General features: G+C 47.6%; 1 pseudogene across 1 annotated transcript; it reads right to left on the bottom strand.

Moving 5' to 3' along the window:
- Nucleotides 1–60: 60 nt before the first annotated feature.
- On the bottom strand, nt 61–4,666 carry LOC309643362 (histone deacetylase complex subunit SAP25-like; annotated as a pseudogene). Its single transcript has one exon. The product of its transcript is annotated as a histone deacetylase complex subunit SAP25-like (transcript).
- Nucleotides 4,667–15,891: the final 11,225 nt, after the last annotated feature.

Consider the following 15,891-nt stretch of genomic DNA (forward strand, 5'->3'; position numbering starts at 1 on the left):
GTGTCCCCTGCATTGGCAGGCGGATTCTTAACCACTGCGCCACCAGGGAAGCCCAGCTTGCCACTGTTTTAAGTGATTTATACCCATTAACTCATTTAATCCTCACGACAAGTCTGTGAGGCAAGTTCCACTATGATCATCCCATTTACAAATGAGGAGCTGAGGCACAGGGCTGTAAAGTACTAGTTCAAGGTTCCCATGGTAGCAGTCTAAGCTTGGCCTCTCACAAGTGCTCATGGCAAGTGCTCCAGGACTTCTCTCCCCTCTCTGCTTCTTCCAGAACCTGGGAAGCACCAGGGGTTGTTTATATCTGTACAAAGAGAAAAAAAAAAAAAAAAAAGCAGTCAACTGGTCCTTCTCTTTGATTCTGACATTTCCAGTGGCTTTTGTATTTTTTTCTTCAGAGGGTTTAACTGAAATGAGTACTGAGGGCAGAGATTATGGACAACCATGAAAATTTACTTGTTGAGTTTACACGAAAAAATCCTCCTGTCACTCCTGCAGTGGTCTCTTAGGACTCTCTCAGCCTCTGGGCCTACAGTCTGGGCTGCTTGGGTAGTAGATTTGCTTAGACATGAGAGCAAACTTTCTCATCCAGGAGGACAAGAAGGAGCTGGTGAGCCAGTTTTGGGACACCAGGGACACAGGGCTGTTCTGACTAGGCCCATAGTTTGGAATAAGTGGATACTTCTCCATAGGAGGCCTCCAGCAGATGGGAAGTTGTAACTGGGGTGAGGATGGCGGAGGAAGTGGGAAGGGATCTGTTGGATCAAAGCCAACTCTTCGCCAGAGGAAAAATTTATTAATTATAGGATGCCGTAGGATTGGCTTCGCCTCTGAGTGTGGGAGTAGTAAGCTGTGCTTTAAACAAACAGCCCCATCACTCAGCAGTAATTAGCAGCAACAATAGGCATCTTCACAGGACCAGACTGACAGGTGGCTCACAACACACAGCCTCGAGCCTGGCCTGGAACCAGGCTTGGATGCGACACCTGTGGAGCCAGTCGGCCCATGCTGGGGCAGCCCAAGAGGCACCGGCACAGAAGTGACATACTCGTTCTTGGGCCATTTGCTGGAAACTTGCTATGTACTAGGCGCTGAGAGGAACACAAAAGAAATGTAAGACACAGACCATACCCACAGTCAAGAGAATTGAGGAGACAAGATTAAGCTTGAAAAGTTATAGTAGCACAGAAATATAACTGTCCCCCCATATCTGGGGATTGGTTCCAGGATCTTCGCCCCCCTCACCCCTGGAGATACCAGAATTCATGGATGTTCAAGTCTCCCAGATAGAATGGTGTAGTATTTGCATATAAGTTATGCACATCCTCCCATATACCGGGTTTTTTTTTTGGCCATGCTACGAGGCTTGCAGGATCTTAGTTCTCCAACCAGGGACTGAACCTGGGCCATGGCAGTGAAAGCACAGAGTCCTAACCACTGGACCGCCAGGGAATTCCAGTATACTTTAAATCATCTCTAGAGTACTTATAATAACTAATACAATGTAAATGCTATTTAAATAGTTGTAAATACAGTGTAAATGCTATGTAAGTAGTTGCTGGCGAGGGGGCAATTTCAAGTTTTGCTTTTTGGAACTTTATGGAATTTTTTTTTCTCGAATATTTTCAGTCCTTAGCTTGTTGAATTCACAGGTAAGGAGGGCCCAACTGTATATTACATATAAGGGATGTGGACCCTCAGAGCCAAATGGGAATTCTGGACCAGGTGATGGAAGGGAGAGAGGTCTGTATCACACTGGCATGTTTCTTGTAAAAGAAGTAGGAAACACAAAGAAGAATAAAGAAGAAAATGAATCATATTAATTAACACTTGTCAGAGATATACATTGTTACTATTTTGATTACATCCTTTAAGATCTTTTTTCTGTGCACATATATGGGTATAAACACACACATTTCATTACATAAATGGGTTCATATGCTCATGTGGTACATACTGTTCTTTGTCTTGCTTTTTATACTTAGCGATAAGTTGTGGACAGTTTTCCTTGTCAGTAAACTACAGATCTCTTGTATTTCACTGTGTACCTACCATGATTTAACTAATCCCTTGTTATTGCCCCTTTAGGTTACTGACAGTGGTGGCCGATATATAATACCGACTCTGTGCACATCCTATTTTTATCCTTAGGTTATAGTCTTTAAGTAGAATTGTTAGATCAAAGAATATGCGCACTTGCAGCGGTTTTGGTACATATTGCCCAATTGCCTTTCAGAAAGGATATATCAACTTAGGCTCTCCAGTCCTATGAAAGTGTCTCTTTCACTACATCGTTCCCGACACTAGGTATTATTATTATTATTTTTAATTGCAAATTTGATAAGCAAAATAGTGTTTCGTTGTTACTGCTTTATTTTTCTTTATTATTATTATTTTATCACTTGGACTTTTATTTTTTTATAGGCCAATTAGTCATTGGTAATTCCCTTGACAAATTGTTTGATTATGTACTTAGTTTTCAATTGGAATAGTCTTTTTTTTTCATTTTATTTGTGCAGTATTCTATTATTATTATTTAGTGTGGTTTATTCTTTTTGTCTTACTGATTGATAAGGGTATTTGATGAATATTCAGTCTATTAACTCTTTGTCTTTTTTATATTACAAATATTTTATCCTAGATTGTCATTTGCCATTTAGTTTTGTTCAGTATTTAAGCATTTGTAAAACTGAAATGTCCATGCAATCGAGGTGGTCTGTCTAGGCTTTCCGAACCACTGGGCTGGAATGGCCATGACTGGGAGCAGGGAGGCCCATTGGTGGCCCCTGCACTGGTACCAAGGTGGCAAGATGAGGCCCACAGTTAGGACCAGGCTGGAGAGGATGGAGCTGTGCAGTTCAAGACAGAGTAGAGGTGACCAAGATGTGGTGATCTTGAGTGGGGGAGTGAAGAAGGAGGGAGAGGAGTCTGGGGTGACTCACAGGGTGCTGACCTGTACAGCAGAGTGAGCAGGTGGAGGGTGAACCGGAATCGGGAATACAGGAAGAAAGGGGTTGGGGGTCAGGGGCAGAGATTGTCATAATTCCTCTAGGGATTGTTGTTGGAGTCTCCTGGTAGAGAGAACTCTTTGGTATTTGAATCTCTAGGCCTGGCCTGGCTTCTGTCTTTGTGTCAAGCTCGGCGAGGCTTTCTCTGCTACAGGATTATAGATTTAAATAAATTCTCTCTTAATACTTTGTTTCATCTGTTTTTTTAGATTTTTTTTTTTTTTAACTTTTTTTTGGAAACCACTGTTTTATTGTCAACAGAACCTGCCTGGGGAAGTAGGAGGCCCACTGTGCCCCCGGAGGGGCTAGGGACCTTGGTTGTCTGGGGCCCGTGGGAGAGATGGGTCTGCGCAGTGAGAACAGCTCTGGCCACCACTGGCACCTGGGTGGTCAGAGGCAGGGTCTGGGGGGCCAGCAGGGGGCATGGGAGCCCCCGGGGAGCTGGGTCTTGGCTCCCCCTGGCTCATCTGCAGGAGGCCAGTGAGGGCGATCGGCTCAGGCCCACTGAGCCAGGCAGTGGAGCAGCCAGAGATGGGATGGGGAGGACCCAGGGGGACATTATTGGGGGTGGGAGCAGCAGTTTCAGAGAGTCCATCACCTGCTGAGGGCCCTGAGACAGGTACAGGGGAACATGCTACCCACAGGGCAGCAGAGGGTCAGAAAGAAAGACGCCTTCACAGCATATCACTGGGAACCCTGCATCCCTGGGTGCCTGCTCTCCACTCTGATGTCCTGTTAGACTGGACCTGAGGCCTCTGCCTGAGGCTGCCTTGTACAGAGGCCAGAATGAGGGATGGCATGAGGTCCGGCCTGAGAAGGAGGTGCCTGACCCACAGCTGGGTCCCCACACCAGCCGAGGTCCGCTTGAGCCTCATAGTTTGGGTTCCAGGATGCCAGCAGGGTCATCTTTGATGGGGCCACCTCCCAGGTCGTCTGTGGGGAGAGGGGAACTGGGGTTCCTGGGGACCACTTGGCAGCCAGGCCTGGGGGCGGCCAAGGCAGCAGCTGCTCTTTCCGATCCAGGAAGGCCTTCAGGACCAGGGCTGAAGACTGTCCTGTGGGGTGTTCTTGGCTCCCCTAGGGCTTCCTCTCCAGAGTCCCAGGCCTGGCCAGGGTCGCTGCCCGCCAAGGGGCCTTGTGCCTCGGGCACCTGCTCTTCACCTGCGCCCTGCTGCCGGGGGGTCCAGGGCAGCATGCCACATCCAGGGGGAGGGCAGGGCAGGGCCCTGCGCCGCCCACCCTGCCTGCCTGGCCCCTCCCGGCTCCCACTCGGGCCCAGCTTCCGTCAGCGGCCCGTGCTGCCCTGCGCGCCCCTGCGAGCCCAGGTTGCGGCCCACCTCGCAGGCTTTACATTTAAATCTGGATGGAATTTGTCATATTTTGGTGAATTGTGAGTTAAAGATTTAACTTTTTTTCCCCTAAGTCACTAATAATTAAAACATCTAGCCTTGCTCCTGTGATCTGAAATACCATCTGTGTCTTACAGTATATTTCCATGTATATACCTGAGTCTGCTCTAGAATTCTCTGGTGTGTTCCACTGAATTGTCTGCTCCTGCACCAGCACTGTTCTGATCACATTTTCTTTAAATATATCTAATAGGTGCTAGGGTAGGTGTACTTCACACTTCTTTTCCTCAGAATTTTCTTTGTTCTTTTAGGATGGACTGCAAAATCATTGTAAGCCCTGCTCCTTTGGACTGCACAGTGGGAGCTGGAAACATGGGTGACCCCATTGGGACCCTTTGTATTCATAAGCACCAAATATACCAGGAGCTGGGTTTGGTGAGCCTGGACTTTCTTCTTGATACAGAAATCACATGGGGCCTCTTTAGGAAGAAGCCCCTCACTGCCATTGACTTGGGGCATCGCCCAATCTCTGGCCCGAAGACAGTCCTGTGGACCCTCAGAGCCCCTGTGTCCTTGCTGCTGTGGCTGCTACAGCACCCAGCCATATGCTCCCCACTGTAGCCAAGCCAGCCTATACTGGGGTTTTATTCTCCATCTTGCGGGGAATCTTGTCTCTAGCCAGTGCCCTCAGTGCCCTCCCCAAGCCTGCTCTCCTCTAATGATTTTCTGTAGGTTAGCTCTGAGGATCTTTTCTTTTCTTTTTTTTTTTTCAATATTTATTTATTTGGCTGCCCAGGGTCTTAGTTGTGGCATGCAGGATCTTCATTGTGGCATGCAGGATCTTTAGTTGCAGCCTGCAGGCTCTTAGTTGCAGCATGCATGCGGAATCTAGTTTCCTGACCAGGGATCGAACACGGGCCCCCTGTATCGGGAGCATGGAGTCTTAACGGCTCGACCACCAGGGAAGTCCCTGGGGATCTTTTCTTAATCTGTTCTTAAATGTGTTTCTTCTAGAGAATTCTTCATAATTGGCAGCATTGTGATGGCTTCTTCCTAGTTTCTTCTGTGCATGTAAGTTTTTCCCTATTTCACATTTGCTAGGCTTTTTCTTATTTAAGTGACTTTTTCAGGGTATTTTTTACTGAGGAGTCATGAACATACCGTAAAGTCACAAATCCTAAGCGTACATCTCAGTGAGTTTTTATATATGTGTACACTATGGAACTACCACCCTGATCAAGATAGGTACTTTAGAGTTAAGAAGCTGTTGGTGGGAGGTTGGGTAGAGAGGGAAGTCATGAGTGTGTCCCCAAGTTGCCATCTTTTTCTGGAACTGCCTTTAAAGAGTGTTAAGGAGGGAGCCACATGCCAAGTCTATACGGTATGTGGAGAGCAGAATGGTTAGGAGTGATGGGTCATGGTTTGGTCCTCCGCCTTCCTAGCCATGGGACTTTTGTGCCTCAGTTCAACAACTGTAAAATGGGAGTAGATGATAGCTCTTACCTCACAAGGTTGTCATGAAGATTACACAAGGAAGTACATGTAAGTGCACAAAAAATGTTAATTGTTGTTTTTGTTTTTATCAATGAGGAGGAGGAGGCAGTAGTTCTTAATGAAGGGCACACATCAGAATCACCTGGGGCACTTTTGCAAAATATACATTCTCAACCTGGCCAGATGTACTGAGTCAGAATCTAGATTTTAAACACCTTCCCAAGTCATTCTGTTGCTTACGTTGGTTAAGAACCCCTGGGCTGGAGGTGGCCATGACAGGCTGCAGGAAGGTCAGTGGGTGGCCCCTGCGATAGTGAGGGCTGGAGAGGATTGAGCTGTGCAGATTCAGGGCAGAGTGGAGAGGTGGCCAAGATGATGACCTTGGGTGGGGAGCAAGGAGGGAGGGGAGGAGTGTAGGGTGACTCACAGGGTGCCAACCTGAATGGCGGCTTGAGTAGGTGGAGGATGAGCGAGGATTGAGAATACAGGAAGGGGGGGTGGGGAGTGGGCCAGAGATTGTTGTAATTCTCCTCGGGATTATTGAGTGGAGGCTTCTGGTGGAAACACCAAGTTAGTATTTGGATCTCTAGGCCTGAGCCTTTGGTGTTTTTCAGGGAGTCATCACTGGGAAGGAGGTAGGTAAAGCCATGGGTCTAGTCGTAGAGTGAGTGTAGAAGGCAGGAGAGGGCCAAGTTCACAAGCATCCACCTCTGGGAAGGCCTGCGTCCACTACTTCCTCCCTCCTTAGAGACAGAGAAGCACTTATTTCTTGTGTATTAATAGCCCCCTTGCTGAGGACTGTTGGGGAATAAAATCAGTCTTCTCACTTGAGGATGAATAATAACTGTGGGTCACTTCCTTTCCTCACAGGTCTCAAGGGTTTCCACATCCGCAGACGGAAGAGCTTAATCCTCCATCAGTATCCTCCGACAGCGCATTCAGTTGAGGGCAGTGTCTTATCTTCCGACGTCCGTTCGCCCTCATGCTTCACACATACTCTACCACTGATGGTTTCTTAGACTCTGGCTTTCGTCAGGCCCTTGATATCCACCAGTTACCCTTTGGTAAGAGATTAAGCCATTCCACTACTCTCCCAGAGGCATTTGCATTTAGAACTACAGGTATAATAGAAATAATGGAAGACGTTGCATTCCTGAGGGAAGGCGATCCTGGAATGAATTATTCATTTGCTCATTCTAGAACATCCCTGTCCAGTAGATCTCTCTGCACCGAAGGAAATGTTCTTCTGTGCTCTACAATACGATAGCTGCTAGCCATGTGTGGCTAGTGTAACTGAGGAGCTGTGTTTTTCATTTTAATTAAAGTTAAATTTAAATTGACAAGAGGAAAGCAGGCATTATTAGGTTGCATCCACTGGATTGGTGAGAGACCCCTGACAACCCACTTGCCTGCCCTACTATCCGAGCGCCCCCCCAAAGGTAACTTTAAAAACGGGTCTTTCCAAGGTCGTGGGAAAGGACTTGGTGTGCCGCCACCACTTCTGCCTTTGGTCTCTGTGCCTTCCGCAGAGCTTCCAGCAGCGATGCGTTGGGACAGAGTGTCTGGAGGCTCACGACCTCTGTGGTTCGGAGGAACCACTGTGAGGCAGGCCCAGGGAAGAATTTGCCATTTTCAATGGAAAACAAGTGGCAATTACTAATTATGATGACCTTGTACTTTGGATCTTGATTTGCTACACCTTTCTTTATAATAAGCAGTTACTTAAGAAATTAGGATGTTTTAGTTAATCCACGAAACAGGTATGAAGAGCAGCTTTTTTTTTTTTTTTTTTTTTTTTTTTGGCTGTGTCAGGCAGCATGCGGGATCTTAGTTCCCCAACCAGGGATCGAACACATGCCCCCTGCATTGGGAGCACGGAATCTTAACCACTGGACCACCAGGGAAGTCCCAAGAGCAGCATTTTAAGAGGTGCAATTTCTTTGAAAAGTGGATCAAACTCACGACCTTAACATACTAACTATGTTTGTAAATAAACTCATGACATAAATCCTTAGTGCTTCTCTGAAATATGGAACGTGATAATCGAGCATGTGCTTGCATTTGTATTTGGGTAATATTCCAGTATTAGCTTCTTGATTAAATATGTGTGTGATCTTGGGACTTCCCGGCAGTCCAGTGCAGGGGGTGCAGGTTCGATCCCTGGTCAGGGAGCTAAGATCCCACATGCTTCGCAGACAAAAAACCAAAACATAAAACAGAAGTAATATTGTAATAAATTCAATAAAGACTTAAAAAAAAATGGTCCACATCAAAAAAAATCTTAAAAAAAAAGTATGTGCGTTATCTTAAAAAAAGGAAAGAAAATGGGTCTTTGAAATCAGATGGGCTTTCTTTTCCCACCCCTCTAGCCTTGACCCCTCAGTGTGTCTCCCCAAGAAAGCAGATGTCTGTGGCTGTCCCCCACAGGCCTCTCCCAGCCCTAGTTTTTCTCACTCTTTGCCATAGGACACTGCCCATGCCTTTCCTTCTGCCCTGCCGCCCCCTCTCTCTATTCCTGCTCGTGCCACGGTAAGCCCTACTTCCTCCAAGAAGACTTCCCCAACTCCTATCCCTTCCAGATGAGGCCAGTTTTAGGGCTCTGAACAGATTCCATTTGGCTTCCCGGTTGAGGGTGGAGGTGGCAGGGATGGATCTTAAGAAGATGTAGCTGCAGGATGGATGTGCATTAGGTCACTGCATTTCAAACTTCCAGTGAAAAATTTATGTCCCAACTACCGCACACACCTACATACAGATATATAAAACTGAAACAAAAATTTTGTAAAAATAACACTCACTATGTGTGATGCATTTGGATATTTTCTGTTCTATTTATTTTTTAAAGGAAAATGCTGGTTATAACCCATTGAACTGATTTCACGACCCAGTAATGGGTCACAACCCACAGGGTGAAAAATGCAGAGTGAGATCGTTGCTGCTCAGCACAACTCTGAACACAGCCAGGGGGCCCTGTGCAGATGCTGCCCCTTGGGTGCCTCGGAGAGCCGGCAGCTGATGGTCCTGGCAGCGCTGTGGTCCACCTGGTGCTGCTCTGCTTTCTCCGTGGAGTCTCCTTTCAGGGCCCCAGTTGGTTGTGCCATAACGTGGCCACAGATGCTTTCTCAGTGCTGTGGAAGGAGGTTGAAGTCTATAAAGCACTCCATACACCTGACAGAAAGATGCTGGCTCAGTGTGAAGTGTCACAAGGCTGTATACCTCATCCCATTTGTTGAGGCCTCTCATGGAGACAAAGCTTCCAGGCCCCACGGGACTCACTGGTGCTGCTCACCTGGGAGGGCTGTGAATAACAGACAGAATAAAAGCAAAACAGGGAGCTCTTGCATGCAGCGTAACAATGACAGAAACATCTTCCTGGTTAGAGAATGGATGATAAATATACATAAGGAACATTCCAGGGGACAGTGAGTCTTGGAGCCTCATCTCCCTTTGGAACTGGAAGTTACTGAAAACCGAACCCACAGAAATAGCTACTTCAAAACCCTGCATTTCAGCCAGGTGTTTTATCCCTCTGAGAGCCTCAAAGTCTGTTGACATTTACTTAGCACACTTTTCTAAGGAAAGTGGCTTTCTGATTTCTCAACCCACTGCAGAAGAAAATTGCCTGGAAGGGTGGTGGTAGGTCTTTTCCAGAGAGAGACATGTAGATAACAGGAAAGTAAAAGCCATGGGGAAGGATAGAGAAACAGTAAGAAGGGGACACAATCATGTTATTATCTAGTTCCTTAGGGAATGTTCCTAATGACCACTTATGTGGGAAAAGGACATTTTTTTAAAGCATTAGAGAGCGGTGGACCACATTTTAGCAAGATTTCACTTTAAAGTGGTTGGCCATTGAAGTTTCACTTTTCAGGAAAAGTATTCATGAGAACCTCAGTGATTCTGGATAAATTAGGTGCTGTTGAACTGCCCCTGATTAGGGCTAGTCATGGGTTTGAGGCATGCTGTAATCTCAGGTTCACGGGCAAGTCCTCCCCACCCAGCCCTAGTCTGCCTCATAGCCTGAAACCCCTCCATTACTGTTACTGTTGGGTTCCTTTGTTCACCTGTGTGAATTTGTGAATGAATACTTTCCAATCTGAAAGCTTCTTGATAGTGGCTCCCGGATATTCTGAAGGTAGATGTAGAGAGAGAACTCTGATCTGGACCCTACCTGAGGATGGGGTGGCCTAAATGACCAGAGGGCAGGACAAAACCACTGGGATTTGGGCTGTGGTGAGTTTTTAGGGAGCAGTGGGGGGCAGGCTTGGAAGCCGAGTTCCACCCTTTTCACTGCTTTCACTACTTGAGGACAGCCCACTCACTGAGACAGAGCCAGGTCTCTGTTCTCCCATCGCCTGTCCCCTCGCGGCTCACTGGCCGCCTGATCCCCAGCTCTGCTTCTGGGAGTCGCCCTGAGTGACCGCACGGGGTGCTCCAGTTAAGTAAGGGGGCCTCAAAGAAAAGCCAGGTGTTTCTGAGACAAAGATCATTTATTCCATATCAACCGAGAAGGCAAGCTCTAAGTAGAAGGCAGTGGGGTTGGTGGTGTGTCACACCACCAGGAGGTTTCTGTCTTAACAATAGATTGCTACGTAGTATGCATGCGTAATACATTACAATTCTAGTATTAATATTTACAAATGCCCTGTGACTACAAAATGATGAAATTTCTCCCAGTGGGGAGAATAACAATAAACTAAAATAACAATACCAGAAGTCTTTGAAAAGATCTCAGGGATCTCCGTGGTGGCGCAGTGGTTAAGAATCTGCCTGCCAGTGCAGGAGACACGGGTTTGGGCCCTGGTCCGGGAAGATCCCACATGCCGCGGAGCAAGTAAGCTCGTGCGCCACAACTACTGAGCCTGTGCTCTAGAGCCCGTGCTCCTCAACAAGAGAAGCCACCTCAATGAGAAAGCCAGTGCACCGCAACGAAGAGTATCCCCCACTCGCCACAGCTAGAGGAAGCCCGCGAGCAGCAACGAAGACCCGATGCAGCCAAAAATAAAAATCAATTAATTAAAAAAAAAAAAAAGATTTCAGGGGCTTTGGCCAGAAATGAATTGGGGCTTGGTCAAGTGGTGGTTCTGAGAAGCTGCCTAATGGAATTCTTTTTTTTTTTTTTTTGGTAGGAATATAATGTGAAGGGTAGAGAAAAACCACTCGAGCTTAAGCACTCTAACTAGTGGAAATTAGATTCTGATGATGAAATCACGAATGATTTTAACAGCGAGAAGAAGGGGCATCAGCAAAAGAAGACCAACGAGCTTAAATTTTCAATGAACCTACTGTTTTCTCACATGTACGGGATACCTGGTGTGTGATACACCCATGTCAGAACGTCCAGAAGGAGCAAAGTCCAGAATTCGACGAGATTGTAAAGGAATCCCAACCAGCACAAAGGTTGCTTGTCTGCTTCCTTATTGAAGTCAAGAGGAGGAACAAGGCAAAGACAGGCCTTCTGCTAGGGGGAAGCATAGAGTATTCATGTCAGAGAGAAAAAAAAAAGGTGCCCAATTCCCATTTGCTTCCAACTCTGCCTCCCTTGAGAATAGTCCCCAAACTGAGGAGAAAAAGTAACATCGTATGGAATGAAATGAGGCTCCCGACGGTAGAGGAGATGTTAATGGAACCCTCTTCCCGGGGGCAAAGACCACTGTCACATTTCCCATCTAGGTTGACTCATGTCCCTGAATCAGTACTTCCAGGGAGAGGCAGTCTAACTAGAGACAGATCCATTTATTAGTCCTTGATTTCAACATAGATAAGGAAACTGAAACCTGTCCTTTTCAGCAATTTTTAAAATTTAAATCAATAAAGACCCACTAGGTAGGCTTCTCTAAGCTAAAGATGACATAGCTCTGGGAGGGACAAGTAAATGGCTTTGGGGTGACAAAGTCAGGATTTCAAACAGTCTTATCAGGGTGGAAAAAAGAGGAGGGAATTTTATAAGGGAAAATTTAATATATTTGGGTTCAACAAATGTAATCATCCAAGTGCGTAATGGGGGTGCCTGAGATGGGCTTGTGGAGGGGCCTGAAGGGGCTGGTTTTCCACAGGCTCCTTGTGGACCAGGAGTGGGGGGCTCAGGGGAGCCCAGCCACACGCCGGAGGTGCCAACCCGGAGCAAAGGAGGGGGTGCAGCCCATTTCCACTCCCTGCTCCTTAGGACACGTGGATGTCCAGTGTGGGGTGCAGGCTTCTGGAGACTAACAAAGAAGGAAACATCCAGGGCGGGTCATCAGGATGGAGAGGGTCTGGGGACAGGGGAGTGGGTGATGAGGCAAGGACCGTCAGCTTTGGGAAGAGAGGTGAGTCCAAATATCTGAAGAGTCTCCTGAGAGTGAAAGAGGGGACAATTCTGTATGTCCAGAGGGCGGCCCAAGTTAGAGGGAAGTAGGCCTAGGTTCTGTCTGAGGAAGATGCACTGTGTCTTCCCTGTCAATGGAGGGTTTCTACGGCCTTGGGATGGCCTCCTTGCCAGCGACATCTCAGAGGGGATGCCTAGCGAGGTGGCATGAGGATTCTAAAGTTCCTTCCCAAGATGTTCCCTCTGCCGTGGACGAGGAGTCCACAGAGAGCGCCTTTGCCCAGGCACTTTGGAGTAAGTAGCTGTACAAGGGCAAACTGAGGCTCCGGGTTCAAGTCCTGCTTTGGTCACTTTGCATGTGACCTTTGACTAGTTACTCTCTGCACCTTGGTCCCTTCATTAAAAATGTGGATCATGGCAATAGTACACTCCTGCCAGGACTTTTGTGAAGTTTAATTGAGTTAAAGCGAGGCATTTAGAGCTATTCCACAGCCTTGGTAAGGGCTGTGTACCAGATAGCTTCAGTGATGGTCATCCGCCCACTGTCACCACCACCGCCGCCTCCGCTGATTCATCACACGGTGCTGGGGGAGTAGAGGTGAGCGGGTGGGCTCCCTGCCTTCAACAAGTCAAAGCCCAGTGTGGAAGGTGGAGGACTGTCACATGTGGGATGGGATTTGGGGGAGCGTGGGGCACGGCCACTTGCGGAAGGCTTGTGGGGCGGGGTGGCAGTCCAGGGCCTCCTTCCTCTGAGACCAGCTCCTGAAACCATGGCTTGGCTCCACAGCATTTCAGGCATCCCAGGGCTGCTGTCTCGTCAGTCCAGCGCTCTCCTGGCTGTTTGCTCTGGGGGTGGCTATGCACGAGGTGCCCCTTCTGCACCCCGTCAAGTGCTAGGACTGGCCAGGCTGGCTTGGCAGGTCCAAGGGTATAGGGACGCCACAGGGCCCCCCGGCACAGCTGGGGCCCGCAGACCCTATTCCTGAGCTTTAGGGCCCCAAACGCTAAAGCTCCCTGTGTGCCTCCTCTGTGCCCGGCACTGTGCTGGGTGTCCTCCTGCAGAGTCGTGGCACATCATATGCCGGGACACAGGTGGTATCAGTCATCCCCATTTTACAGCTAAGTAAACAGGCTGCGACATTAAGTGTCTTATAAAGGGCAGGGCCAGGACTTGGACCGAAGGTTTCCAAGGCCAAAATTGGGTGCCATTTCCATACCCGACCAGAGGTGACTCAGCCAAGAGCCCAGCCCTTGGGAGGAGTTGGAGCCAGAGGTCTGATAACTGACTACTCCAGCCCAGGGGAAGGGCCAGAAGGGCTCTGAGAGCCCTACCCTTCCAGGCCTGTCTCCTGCTCCCCGAATCCCTGCCTACTCATGACATCCCCCTCACGAAGCCAACGCCCGCCTGGGAAGTGCTCAGGGGACCCCGTCTTGCAAAGTGGTCCCTGCCTGCTCACTCTTCATGGAAACATCTCTCAACCAGTGGTCATTTTAAAAAAGGAAGGCAGTGGTTTAGGGAAAAAACATGTTTTTTTAAGTAGTGGTGGCCTTTTTTGTTCCCTAAAGACTTTTTTTTTTTTGAAGAACAGTTTCAGGTTCACAACAAAATTAAGAGGAAGGGTTCCCATGTACCCCCCGCCTCCACACATACACAGCCTCCCCCAGCGTCAGCATTCCCTGCTGGATCCGTGTGTTTGTTACAGCTGATGAATCTATGTGGTGACCTTTCTCCCAGAGTTTTATCTGAACTTGCTTGAAATTGAAAACAGATATTCTGTGTGAAGAGAATGTGTGGGAACCTGTGCGTGCCCTCCTGTCTCTTGACCCCCTTCTACCACCCCACCCAGATTCTGCAGAACCCGGATGTAGTTTATGACCCCTGCTCTGAGGTGGGGAGAGTTAGCGCTACTCTTTGTTAATGATCTCTTCCCCAGATTGTGCCTCTAGAACCTAAGTTCCGTGTGGCAGGTTTTTAAAAAAATTATGCTAAAAGATACATAACACATAATTTACCATTTTAACCATTTTTGAGTGTACAATTCAGTGGCATTAAGTATATTCACATTGTTCTGCAACCATCACCACCATCCGTTTCCAGAACTTTTTCTTTTGTTTGTTTGTTTTTAACATCTTTATTGGAGTATGATTGCTTTACAATGTTGTGTTAGTTTCTGCTGTATAACAAAGTGAATCAGTTATACATATACATATATCCCCATATATCCTCCCTCTTGCGTCTCCCTCCCACCCTCCCTATCCCACCCCTCTAGATGGGCACAAAGCACCGAGCTGATCTCCCTGTGCTATGCGGCTGCTTCCCACTAGCTATCGATTTTACATTTGGTAGTGTATATATGTCCATGCCACTCTCTCACTTCGTGCCAGCTTACCCTTCCCCCTCCCCGTGTCCTCAAGTCCATTCTCTACATCTGCATCTTTATGTCTGTCCTGCCCCTAGGTTCTTCAGAACCATTTTTTTCCAGAACTTTTTTATTATCCCAAACTGAATCTCTCTACCCATTAAACAATAACTCCCCATCTTCTCTCCCCTCAGATTCTGGCAACCACCATCCTACTCTGTCTCTATGAATTTGTCTATTCTAGGTAGACCTATTCTGGGTCTGTTCTCATAAGTGGAATCATACAATATTTGTCTTTTTGTGTCTGGCTTATTTCACTTAGCATAATGTCTTCAAGGTTCATCCATGTGGTAGCATGTGTCAGAATTTCCTTCCTTTTTAAGGTTGAGTGATATTCCATTGTAGGTATATGCCACGTAGTTCTATGTTTAATTTTTTGAGGAACCGTCATACCGTTTTCCACAAAGGATGCACGATCTTATATTCCCATCAGCAAAGTACAAGGGTTCCAGTTTCTCTATGTTCTTGCCATCGTGGCAGGGGGTTTTTGTTTGTTTTGTTTTGTTTTTAAAGTTAGATGTGAAATGCGTATAAGACATGTTTTTTTTTTATAGCTACTTTATTTATTTATTTATTTATTTTTGGCTGTGTTGGGTCTTCGGTTCGTGCGAGGGCTTTCTCTAGTTGTGGCAAGCGGGGACCGCTCTTCATCACGGTGCGCGGGCCTTTCACTATCGCGGCCCCTCCCGTTGCGGGGCACAGGTTCCAGACGCGCAGGCTCAGTAGTTGTGGCTCACGGGCCCAGCTGCTCCGTGGCATGTGGGACCTTCCCAGACCAGGGCTCGAACCCGTGTCCCCTGCATTGGCAGGCAGATTCTCAACCACTGCGCCACCAGGGAAGCCCCTGTTTGTTTTGTTTGTTTGTTTTGTTTTTTCTGGCTGCACCGCCCGGCATGTGGGATCTTAGTTCCCCAACCAAGGATTGAACCCGTGCCCCCTGCATTGGGAGTGCAGAGTTTTAACCACTGGACGGCCAGGGAAGTTCCAGCGCTTTTTAATCTCTTGTTCATGGCTGTATCCAGAGACTAGGACAGTGCCCAGCACATAGTAGGTACTCAATAAATATTTGTTGGGTCAGATGAATTGGCTTTGGTCTCTAGGCAGCTGTACCAGGGAGCCCGTGTACCTGTCAGCAGAACCTTCCCCTTCTAGTCCTTGCTCAGCTCTGAGAATCACCCTTTTGATGGGGTAAGTTATCTACAGGTGCCCACTGGTGTCAAGAGAAATGGTAGCGCTGTGGAGGTCAGGGAATCGAACATGCTGGCTAGCATGGGAGTGTTTTTTAAACTGCGGGTCTCGACCCATTT

The sequence above is a fragment of the Balaenoptera physalus genome (genome assembly GCF_965194825.1).
Source record: "Balaenoptera physalus genome assembly, chromosome: 15".
Taxonomy (NCBI): Eukaryota; Metazoa; Chordata; class Mammalia; order Artiodactyla; family Balaenopteridae; genus Balaenoptera; species Balaenoptera physalus.